We start from the raw sequence: 12,708 nt of genomic DNA, 5'->3' as shown, positions 1-12,708 counted from the left end.
GCAAGGATTAAATAATTTATTTCTCTCCCTTTGCCCAACCAAACTTAATAACTACCAAGAACAATAGGATTGTATTGTCTGTATATCTTACAAAACCAGAATTGCTTTAGTCTCTCAACTCTACCCGTACTGAGAAAAGACAAGCAGCATGTTTTCCCGATACTGATGACATTATAAATCTGGTCCGAACAACAGGGTTGTTCAAGGTCTGAGGTGGGAAGGATCGCTGCTAACTAGAGGCAATAAGGAAGACTTGGGGGAAGAAAGGGCATTTCACCAGATTTAGAGCAGAAGTTATCTCAGCAGAAATCCCTTATTTTAAGGAGAAGGAAAGTGACACTCAGAATGCGTTAGTCAGATGGGGAATTTACCAGATCCTTTGACTACAATCAAAAATTGATTAAGCAGTGCAGGTAGTCAGTCCTCAAAGAGTTTATACCCTTCTTTCTATGTTATTCTACTTCTCTCACTATGCCATGCTGCCTAAGGCTTTAAAAAGGGAGATGGGATGTGAGGGTGGAGTTTACACATGGGGAACAATGTGAGCAAAAGTTCAGGGATGAGGAATAGAGAGGCAGTATTAGAGATATCTAATAGTCTAATGTGACAGCAGCATATAATATATGGTGGAGAATACAATGAGTAAATGATGGCAAAGTTAGGGAGGCACCAAACTGTTTTCAACCTTGAATTTCAGGCAGAGGAATTTGAACTGTATACAGTAGATAATTGGGAACCACCACAGTTTTAAGAGGCACAAGCTGACCTAGAACTGGCTAGGTAGTACAGTGGATAGAGCACTAGGTCTGGAGTCAGGAAGACCTGAATTCAAATCCAGCTTCAGAGGCTTACCAGCTATGGAATCCTAGGCAAGTCACTTACCTGCCTCAGTTTCCTCAGCTGTAAAATAGTGATATTAATAGCACCTATCTCTCAGAGATGCTGTGAGGATCAAATGACCTAATTTAATTTGTAAAGTGCTTAACAATAACTGGCACATAGTAGGTACTTAATAAATGCTTGTTTCCTTCCTTCTTGACTACATCTTTTCCTAAGAAATGATATTCAAGCAGTGAGAGACAGAGAAAGAGAGAGAGAGAGAGAGAGAGAGAGAGAGACAGAGAGACAGAGAGACAGAGAGACAGAGACAGAGAGAGACAGAGAGGGAGAGAGGGAGATTGGAGATGGGAAGATCTATGAGAGGCAACTGCATTAATTTAGATGGATAAAATTCAAGTGCTGGGTTCAGATAACATGGGAAGAGAAAACAGGGGTAGATACAAGAGATGTTGGGAAGGTTTCTTTCCCAAAACACCCTCTACTAAACTTTCCCTTTTCTGTTGATGACACCACCATTGTTGCAGTCTCCCAGGTTATTGTTCAATTCCTCAGGTTCCCTCAGGCTATTGCCAAATCTTGCTGTTTTTCCCTTGATAATATCTTTTGTGCCCATGTCTTTCTCTCCACTAACACAATAACTGCCAAAATTAAGTCTCTCATTGCATCATAAATGGACTATTGCATTCAACTCCTAGTTGGTCTCCCTGACTCATGTCTCTGCCCTCTGCAATGCAGCCACTGTACAACTGCCAAAGTGATTTTCCTCAACCTCAGATTGAATACTTCATTCCTCTACTCAAGAATCTCCAGTGGTTCCCTATTGTCTCTAGGATGAAATATAAATTTTCCTGTTTAGCTTTTAAGGTACTCTTAAACTTGGTCTCAATTTTCTTTTCTCTCTTATTTTTCATTACTTCTGGTATTCTGTGATGCAGCCAAACTGTCCATCCCATGCCTTACACACAATGCATCATGTCTCATTACTGCTCTGGCTGCCCTCCATGCCTGAAATGTACTCCGTCCTCACCTTCACCAGAGAATCTTCATCAAAGCATAGCTCAAGTACCACATTCTAGATGAAGCTATTCCTGGCTCCCCCTACTGCTTCCACCCTTCTTCTCTAAAATCTTGATATCTAACTACCTTGCTTTGGGAGGGGGGGGGCATATTTAAGCTATATGTACTCATAAATATAATCTCCAAGCATCATGTCCAAAATGTAAGCTCCTTGAGAGGAGGGATTGTTCATTGTTGGTCTTTATACGCCCAGTGCCTATCATAGCTCCTGGAACATAGCAGGTGCTTCATAAAAGCTTGATTGATTGACTGAGGTCAGATTAACAGGGCTTGGTAACTGGTCAGTATAACAGGTGAGAGGAAAGGAAGCATCAAAACTGACATGACTTCGAACATAGGAAACAAACTGAGAGGTTGTAATGCGAATGTAAATGTTAAAAGATCTTCCCTGCCCCTAGGCTAAAGTGCACCAGAAGCCTGGGGAGGGAGGCTTGTTTTTCAGTAGATACTTCTTGATTGGCCAGTGAGTCAATAAGGTTGTTACATTCTCTGAGCCAGGAGAAGGCTATATAAGCCCTGATGTGTAGCTTTGTTTTGGGACTCACTTTGAGAAGTGTTCTGTGATTTGATCTGAATTCTGGGAAGCCGTTGTTGAGAGTCCCCTGGCTTTGAAAAACCCAGAATGTGGAAACCCAGATGTTGACTGGGTATGGATGTAATGGTTGGACAATTTGGAAATCTGTCTACTTGATGTTTCTGTCTTGATAATTATGCCTGTATACTTTGAGGTTCAGGGTGCTGACCTTTTCACCTGAACAAGGTAAACGATATATGTCTGACTGATTAAAGTAAGCTTGTTAACCCATTTTGAGTTGCTTTCCTTTAACAAAGCAGATCCAAGAACCTGTGTGAGCAGGCACCCTGGGGACACTGGGGTGCTTGCTGCTACAGAGGTAACAAATACAGTGATGTCAAAAATAGTGTGTAGATAGCAGGACTTGGAATCTAGAGACTGAGTTCAAATCCCACCTCAGATACTTATTAGCTATGTGACTTTGGGTAAGTAACTTATCCTCTGTCTGCCTCAGTTTCCTCACCTCCAAGGGATTGTTGTGAGGGAAGCAGAATAGGTAATATTTGTAAAATGCTTTGTAAAACCCTAAAGCACTATACAAATGCTAGCTATTGGGAAGAAGTAATAATCCTACTTTGGGACCTGTGAAGTATAGTATATCTCATTATATTCGTTCATTATTAAAACCTACCTCTTCTAGGTAACAGTGCCTCTGTGAGATTTTTGTGCTGTGAGACCAAGAATATATCTTGCCTCCTGCAGGCAGCATTGAGAACTCCCTTCTCCCAACATCCCCTACCTAGCAAGTGATAGGTCTAAGGCTTGTCCCAGTTCTGTGACGTTAGTTGGGGCTACCTCAGACTGAAGAAGGGATTGCTGCCCGCTTGTCCTCTGGTACTGCTGCAGCTCCCCACTGGACCACCCTCTTCGGAAGCAGATCAGGGCATGGAGAAAGTGTGGCATTCAGATAGCCAATGGGCTGAAAAGATTTGGAGCAGTATAGGGCTTTGGGTACCAGAAAGCTTACCAGGCCCACATGGATTTCTTTGGATTGAATAGATGTGTGTAAGTCTATAGACTCAAAGTAATCAATCAATTAAGGTACTAGATATAAAGTTTTTACAAACCTTAAAGTGCTACAGGAACATAAGCCACTATTATTATTATAATCATTATAGATCAAAATAGGAAAGAACTCTGGCTTAGTAACCTAACCATCATTACACAGGCATCTAGGAGGCAAGTGGATAGAGTAATGAACTAAGACATTTATTAGATATGTGACCCTGGATGTCACCTCTCAGTCTCAGTTTCCTCAACTTGTAAAATGGAGATAATAGGGGCGGCTAGGTGGCACAGTGAATAGGGCACCAGCCCTGGAGTCAGGAGGACCTGAGTTCAAATCCAGCCTCATACACTAAACACTTATTAACTGTGTGATATTGGGCAAGTCACTTAACCCCAATTGCCCTGAATTCCCCCTCCAAAAAGCAAAAATAAATAAATAAATAGAAAATTTTAAAAAAGATAAAATGGAGATAATAACGAAACCTATCTCCCTCTCCCAGGATTGTTGTGAAGATCAATTTATATATAGATATAGATATATAGATAGATATAGATATATATATATATAAAGTGCTTTAACTTCAATACACTATATATACTTTCACTCAGCTAGCTATTATTACTTCCCTTTCCCCCCTTTCCTCTGGATGCCTTCTGAATTATGTAATGTCTATTTTCAACTAACCAGCCAAGGGATGGGGAAACCTATAGCCTCAAGGCCACATGTAGCCCTGTAAGTCCTCAAGTGTGGCCCTTTGACTGAATCCACACTTCATAAGATTTGGAGTCTGGATTCAGTCAAAAAGCTGCATTTGAGGACGTAGAGGCCACAGATTCCCTACTCCTGATACTAGCCGAATATGAGTAATGGAAGACTAGCCCAGCAGCATTTGAGAATAAATGGTGAGGATACTTTCGAAGATATAAAAAAGTGTTCCTAAAAGGCAACCCATGAGATGAAGAAGGTATGGAGAAGAGGTAAGGGATAACAGTCTAATCTGATCTGCCTGGGTGATGGCAGCAGATTATCATTCCTACCAGCCTCATTTTTAGCCAGGGCAGTCATCTTCCCCTGGCCTCAACATCATGGCCTGGTCCCAGGGTGGGACAGCCCCCTCTCCCTGCCTCAAGCATAGGACCCGAGACAAAAACCTTAATTTATCAGAGCCTCATGATCACTTCCAGTATGAGAAAAAGAATACTGGTTGTATTTTTGGCCTGCCCACTCTCAGAGACTTTCTTTAGAGCAGAACTTCTGCCTATAACTCACTTCACTTTCCCTACCTGTAATGAGGTTTCAGAATGGTACCATAGATAACTTAATATATTATGTAGAGACATAAGAGCCTGGGCAAAGGGCCGAGTTCCAGCTTCATCTGCCTACATCATCCTGCTTTCAGGGACTTTTTTCAGACATTTAGCATTGTTCTAACATCAGGCTCGTTCTGTGTTTTAATTAGAAACCGGAACAGAGCTGTTTCACTTTGCAAGCACAACATTGTACATTGCAGCCGGGCCAGGTGGGATTGCTGAAGTCCTTACTGCACACGGAAGCACACAGGGACCTGCTTGTAGTTTGCACATCTTCCCCAAAACTATTATTGTTTGAAAAGAGCATGCCATGATCATTAGAAAAGCTGCTCATAGCATGTTCACTAAATCAGAATCACAGAATATCTGTAAATTCCCAAAATATCAAAACAACTTAGAGAAGAGAGGTGGTTTTGTTTGTTTGTTTTAAAGAAATTCTTCAAGATGAGGAGACAAAATGGCAGAGAACAGGCCAAAACCCGACTAAACTCTCCCAATGTTCCCCTCCAAAGCACTTTAAAAAATGGCTCAGATTAAATTTTTGAGTAGGACAGCCAACAAAAGGTCAGAGAGAGACATTTTTCCAGGGTAAGACAACTCAGGAGGTCAGCAGGAGAGGTTTGTGAAGTCCAGAGTGCAACAGGAGCAACAGCACTGGGCTTTGTAAGTAGCCATAAAAGTGGTCAATCCAGAGACAGTAAGGGGGTCAGACAACTGGCCAGAAAGAGATTACAGAGGAGCTTTTGCTGGCCCTAGGTGCAGCTGGCATTGACTGGCAGACTCCGGTGTAGCTCTGGGTGCAGCTCCAGGGCAGAGAGGAGTGTTTGTGGTCAGTCAGAAGGCAGCAGGGGACCTGGTCACATCTCCATGGCCAAGAGGACCACCAGTACTTGTGACTACAGGAGAGGAGGGGTCCTTCCTAGGTAAATACTAGAGCAAAGACTAATAAAGCAGTGACCACACTTCTCCCCAGATCATACCACCTTGGAAGCACTGAAAATTCGCAGACCCCCAAATCTGCTTATGAAACATCAGCATGAAAAAGTCTGAAGCTAACTTACTGATGAGCTTGATGACCATCATTGTTAGAAGTTGTAGCCCTTTTCAGGGCACTTGCCCACCTTTGGCATCCATCTTTCACTCAGCTCTCACCTGTGGTTCCAAGATGCTGTAGAAGCATAGCAGCCATACCCCAGTAAAAGTCTCAGCAGACAAGCTAAACCAATTTGAGAGTAAAAGTATAGAGGGAAAAAGGAGTTAACAGTCTTAACCATGAAAATGAATGAGATAAGCTCACCCAGAAAACAGAAGCAGATATCGGAATGGATTAGAAACCAGAATCCAACAATATGTTTACAAGAAATACACTTGAAACAGAGAAACACACAGTGTTAAAATAAGGGGCTGAAGAATAATCCTTTATGTTTCAGTTGAAGTAAAAAAAAAAAAAAGGAAGGGGGGCAAGGGTAGCAATCATGATCTCAAAGTAAAACCAAAAATAGACCTAATTAAAAGAGATAATCAGGGAACCTACATTTTGCTAAAAGATACCATACACAAGGAACTAATAGCCAAATTTTCTACAGCAAGTTTATTTGATAAAGGCCTCATTTTTCAAATATATAGGGAACTGAATCAAATTTATAAAAATGGACCATTCCCCAATTGACAAATCTTTTTTGTCAAAGGATATAAAAACACACTTTTCAGAAGAAATCAAAATTTTTTATAGTCATCTGAAAAAAATACTCTAAATCACTATTGATTAGAGAAAGGCAAACTAAAGCAACTCTGAGATACCACCTCATACCTATCAGAAATTACAAATGTTGGAGGGGATGAGGGAAAATGGGTACGTTAATGGTGGAGTAGTGAATTATTTGGTCCAACCATTCTGGAAAACAATTTGGAACTATGTCCAAAGGACTACAAAACTGTACATATACTTTGACCCAGCCATACCACTACTAGGTCTATACCCCAAAGAGATTCATAAAAGGGGAAAGGACCTATATGTACAAAAATATTTATAGCAGTTCTATTTGTGGTGGAAAAGAATTGGAAATTGAGGGGAAGCTCATCAACTGGGGAATGACTGAACAAGTTGTGGCATATAATTGTGATGGAGTACTATTGAGTTGTGGGAAATGACAGAGGGGTGGTTTCAGAAAAAAGATGGCAAGACATATATGAAATGATGCAAAGTGAAATTAGAAGAACCTGGAGATCATTATGCACAGTAACAGCAACATTATAATGAGGATCAACTGAGAAAGGCTTGGATACTCTGATCAACTCGATGATCCAAGACAATTCCAAAGGACATGTGATGAAAAAAAATGCCATCCACCTCCAGAAAGGGAACTGACAAATTCCGAGTGAAAATTTAAATATAATTTTCTCACTTTTGAGGGGGCATTTGATATGGCTAATGTGGAAATATTTTTATATGATTTCACATGTATAATTGATATCATATTGTTTGCATCCTAAGTGGGTGGGGGAAGGTTGGAAGGGAGAAAGAGAATCTGGAACTCAAATTTTAAAAGGAAAAGGTTCAAAAATAAATTTTTAAAAAGAAATTCTGTTGTTTTTCCAATGAGCATCTTGTCTCTTAAAGACTGTCCATGTGCTGAGGCTCCATAGCATTGGTACTGAGACATGATTGCATAACTGTTTTACCAGACCCAAGAAAGAGGAATCTCATCATGTTATCTGGAAGCAAAGAAGGTGAGCTGCAGAGCTCCCATACCCTGAGTCTCTTTAACAGTTTCCAAGTCATAGCATTCTACTCTGCTCAGCCACAGTCCTCATTGGAAGTACTGAGAATACTAAAAAGTAAATGCAATAAAAATTTAAAAAGACAAAAAATGGTCATTGTTGGGGAAGCCGTGGGAAGACAGGCACACTAATTACCATTGATTGATCTGTGTCTTAGTACAATAGTTATGGAAAACAATTTGGAATTATATCAGAAAATTCACTTAACTGTTCAAATACTTTGAGATATATATATATACATATATATGTCTCTCTATCTCTGTCTCTGTGTGCCTCTCTGTGTCTCTCTGTCTCTGTATTTGTCTTTCTGTCTCTCTCTCTCTCTCTCTCTCTCTATATATATATATATATACGTGTGTGTGTATACACATATATATGCATATAGATAGGATCTCAAAGGCAGATCTACCAAAATGTTATTAGTAGCACTGCTTGTAGTGGCAAAAACTGGAAGCAGGGGGCGTACTCATCAGTTGAGGAATAGCTGGATAAATTAAGCCTTTGAATATGATGTGATATTATTGTGATATAAGAAAGGATGGGTATAAAAACTTTGAAGAAACTTGGAAAGACTTGTATAAATTGGTGTAGAGTGGAGTAAGCAGAAATGAACAATTAGTATAAGAACTTCCGTAACCTTAAGGGGGAAAATCCTTTGAAGAATAGCAGAACTCTGATACAATGACTAATCTTGGTTTCAGATGTCAAGAGCAAGTTGAAGCCTACAGAGAAAAGCAATGTGATGGTTTGCTTTTGTAACTATTCCTTTGTTTCAAAGGAGAATTTTGAGCATGTGTGTGTGGTGACTGGAAAATGACAGAGATGTTTTTAAAAATCAAATAAGCTTTATTTTTGAAAATGACTAAATTCAGCATACAAAGAAGAGAGTATAAAAAAGAGATGGGAAAATGAGTGATTATATTTTTTAACAATTCCAGACTTTGGTAGCATTCAGCAATTCCCTAGTCCCAGAAGAAAAATTAGCCAGATTGAGATTTTGATTTGTTGTGGTATTTTCTTATGTGGTTTTATAGCAGTCTACAGATCTTTCTAGTGGCATCAAAAAGAAATTTTAGATTTTTTTTTTTAAACTAGCTGGGAGAACCTTAAGTGGTACCATTTCCCAAAGACTAAAAAATGTTCAATGGTTATTGCTTCCAGTGCCTTACTTCTTTAAGACACAGTAATTTGTTTGAGAAGACATATTGTATTAATAACACTTCTTGATTAGTTTATTTGTTTTGGTTTGGTTTTTCCCTGCCCCAGGACAATGTTCAGAGATGCGGAAAATAACCCTGAAGAGCTTCCCTAAATCAGCACTTGAGTCCCTACCATATCCACCCTTCAGTCTTGATCTTGTGTCTTAGGATTTTTACATGTTTGGGCCACTTAAAGATATACTGAGGGGAAACCAACCCAAGAACATGAATAATGGGACTCACAATTTGTTACTGTCCTTATTAAAGACTTTGTTCTCTGATGAAATCTAAAAGCTGATCAGCAGTTGGAATATGTGCTGAAATTGGCATCTTGATTCTATACTTAAATTCACCTCATTTAGTAAATTCCATTCCCTATTAATCTACTTTTCTGATGCTTTTTATACTCCTGTATAGCATATGGTGCAGTGTCTGGCACAAAACAGGGGTAGGGCTTGAATTTCATTGATACAGGTAACTCTTCTACCAGTGCCCAGAACCAGCTCTACATTTTATTTTTAGAGTTGGTGAGAACCCTGAGAGGTTAAGTGACTTGTCCAGTGTTAGAGAGCCAGTATGAGTCAGAGGTAAAGTTTGAACTCGGGTCTTTTAGGGCATAGTAATTCTAGTCTCAGAATATTTTTTCCCTCTGCCTCAGTCTTCTTCATATTTTGTTCCACCCTTCACAAACCACCCAAGTGATTTTCCTCAAGGATCACATCACCCTTCTGGTCATTTGTAATAGTAATGGAATTTAAAGATCCCCTTTATTGGCTTGGTTTTTGGATTTATTGTGTTAAAACCCAGAGCTTGTGAATCCCACTTGTGGGATGAACATGTTGACATGAAAAGAAAGGACTGAACTGGGAGGAGCTGGTGATGTGAATTTAGAGAGACACAAGAAAAGAGAGAGGCAGAAGAATTTTTTGGAAGCAGCACCATGGAGGCAGAGAGACAAGATGGAGAAGATTGCTGAGGGCCAGTTCGAACTGCCCAGGACTTTTGAGAGCTGCCAAGGACTGAGGAGACATGGCTGTTATGCTGGTACTTTGTCTGTTTTGATGTTGTTTTGCCAGATTCACCCACTGGTGAAGGACAGTCCTGTTGTTGCAGAGGTCCTAGAACCTTGCTGCTGGTTCAGGGGTCCAGAGACTGTTCTGCAGACAGAGAATGAATGGCATCCACTGGTGAAGGACAGTCCTGTTGTTGCAGAGGTCATGGAATCTTGCTGTTAGTTCAGGGGTCCTGAGACTGTTCTGCAGACAGAGAGTGAATTGTGTCCACTGGTGAAGGACAGTGCTGTTGTTGCAGAGGTGCTGGAACCTTGCTGTTGGTTCAGAAGCCCTGAAGAAGGATTTTCTTTTTGTATGTTTACAACAATCCTGGAAGAGGGTTTTGCTAATGTTTTCAGGGGTCCTAGGACTGTTCTGCAGACAGAGAATGAATTAATGAGGACACTGGCAATGTATCTTGTGGCCTTGCTAAGCTTTGTCTCCCCAGGAACAAAGATTGCTGAGAACTTGCCTCTGGCCAAGTTGAAGAAAAGACCTCTCTTTGGGTATTAAATGCTGTGCTTAATCTTGTTGTAACTCTGGGGTATATGGCCTTTTCAGTTGTGATCCAAGGGTGGGAAACTTTTGACTTTTTTGTGCTCTGTGACTGACCAAATGAATGTACTTTGCTTATGATTGGAAACTAATATCCATTTGAGAAGAGGGGCTTTGTGATTGACTAAATGAATGTAATGTCCAGGGGTGGAGTAGTACTTGGAGATTATTGAATTACACTTGGTGAATGCTGTATTTTGAATTATGCTATATTTTGATTCTCTCTGTTCTTAATTTGTCACTGAATAAAATGGAGAGGAGCTACACTGGTATTTTGAGCCTTGGGAAGTTGCCTTTGCTTGGCATTACATCATTAAACCCTAGCAACTCAATGTTGCCTCTAAGATCAAACAGAAACTTCTTGGATGAGCTGGCCCCTTTCTAGTCTTCCTACATATTGTTGTCCTTCTCGTGCTGTACTCTCCAGCCACACTATACACTCATCTCTCAGCTCTGTTCTTTTGCACTGACTCTTTTCTATAGCTGCAATGCCTTCCTTTTCACCCACACCACATCATATTCATCACTTTCTCTAAGACACAGCTCAAGCAACATCCTTTGTCTGATCACCTCTTTGTTGATGCCTTCCCTAAATCCCCTGTATTTAATTATGATGATGTGCATATATATATAATATGTATATGTATATATATAAACATATATATACACACACATATACCTGCATATAAACACATTAAGTGTATACATGTGTGTATGTATATAGTATTATATAGGTATATTATATATAGTACATAATATGCTATATATTCAATGTATAATATTTGCTGAAATATAGAACTTACTAGCTGTGTGAACCTGGGCAAGTCATTGAACCTTGTCTGCCTCAGTTTCCTCATTTGTAAAATGAGTTGGGGAAGGAAATGGCAAACCACTCTGGTATCTGTGACCAAAAAAAATGGGGTCACAGAAAGGTGAACAGGACTTTAAAAATTACTAAACAAAATATATACATATATTACATATATGTGTATTATATAGATATTTGCTGAGGTACTTCCCAATTCTCACACCCATGATCCTGTGATATCCAGGCCTTTGAGTTGGATTTATTGTACATCAAGTCTATTCCTCCCCCATTTTGCAGATAAAGAAACTGTGGCACAGAGAATCCAAACACAAATGGTAAACATCTAAGGTGAGATTTGAACATACATCCTCTTGATTCCAAGACCACTGTTTTTTCCACTCTATAATTCTACATCTCTCGTCTTTCCCCTTTAAGGGTACCACCATCCTGCCATTTACCCAAGTCCTCAATTTCAAAGTCATTCTTAAATCATCTTTCTTCTTTGCCTCCATATCCAATCAATAGCCAACTCCTGTTGGCACCATCTCCATGATATCCCCCATTTCAGTCCCCTTCTCTTTACTCATGCAGACATCATTCTAGTGTAGACCTTAACTTCTCACAAGGGCTATTACAATAGCTTCCTAATTGATCTCCCAGTCTTCAGCCTCTCTCTTTTCTAATCTTTACTCCAATTGGCTGACAAAATGAAATCCATAAAGTACAGCTCTGACCATTCACTTGGCCACAAGAAGCTTCCATGACTCCCTAATGTTTCCAGGATAAAATATAAAGTCTGTCATTTATAATTTAAATTCCTTGAATTTCTGGCTCCACCCTACTTTTCCAGACAAACTCCCCTTCCCCTCAACTCCTACTATGCTATGTTATAACCAAATTAACTTACTTGCTATTCTACATACATGATATTCCGTGTTCTGAATGCCTTTGCGTAGGTTGTTCACCATACCTGGAAAGCACCTCTGCTATGAAGAAGCCTTAGATTACTTTAAAGCAGAGGTCAGCTACCATCTCCTACATAAGGACTTTCCAGATTCCTACCCCCTCCACCCACCTCAGTGGTTAGTTTCTTCCCTTTCTTCCTAAAAAAAGATTTTGTATTTATTTTAGGCATATTTTAAAATTTGTTAATCTCTGTACATATTATTTTCCTCTAGTTGAATGTAAAATGTTATTGGTCAGTGGTTTTCTTTCCCTTTCCTCCTTTCTTCTTCCCTCCCTTCATTTCTTTCTTCCTTCTTTTCTTTCTTTGTTCTGTTTCTTTTTTCTTTCTTTTTCATTCTTTCTCTTCATTTCCTTTTCTTCCTTTCTCTTTCTTCATTGTTCCTTCCTTCCTTCTCTCTCCATCTCTCTCTATCTCTCTGTCTGTCTCTGTCTCTGTCTTTCTCCCCCCTCTCTCTATTTCTCTCTCTCTCTCTCTCTCTCTCTCTCTCTCTCTCTCTCTCTCTCTATATATATATATATATATATATATATATATAT

General features: G+C 39.7%; 1 long non-coding RNA gene across 1 annotated transcript in view; it reads right to left on the bottom strand.

Annotated features, from left to right (window-relative positions):
- Window positions 1–8,416: 8,416 nt before the first annotated feature.
- Window positions 8,417–12,708, bottom strand: part of LOC138167300 (uncharacterized) — a 5,071-nt gene continuing 779 nt past the window's right edge. The window contains exon 2 of the long non-coding RNA XR_011169858.1: window positions 8,417–10,217. This is a non-coding gene — a long non-coding RNA (uncharacterized lncRNA). The remainder of the gene's footprint in view (window positions 10,218–12,708) is intronic.

The sequence above is a fragment of the Petaurus breviceps genome, unplaced genomic scaffold (assembly GCF_028583685.1).
Source record: "Petaurus breviceps papuanus isolate PSGF00001 unplaced genomic scaffold, PetGlider_PUasm1.0 229, whole genome shotgun sequence".
Classification (NCBI taxonomy): Eukaryota; Metazoa; Chordata; class Mammalia; order Diprotodontia; family Petauridae; genus Petaurus; species Petaurus breviceps.
The sequence above is the reverse complement of the archived record's forward strand: the minus strand, read 5'-3'. Positions and strand labels throughout refer to the sequence as shown.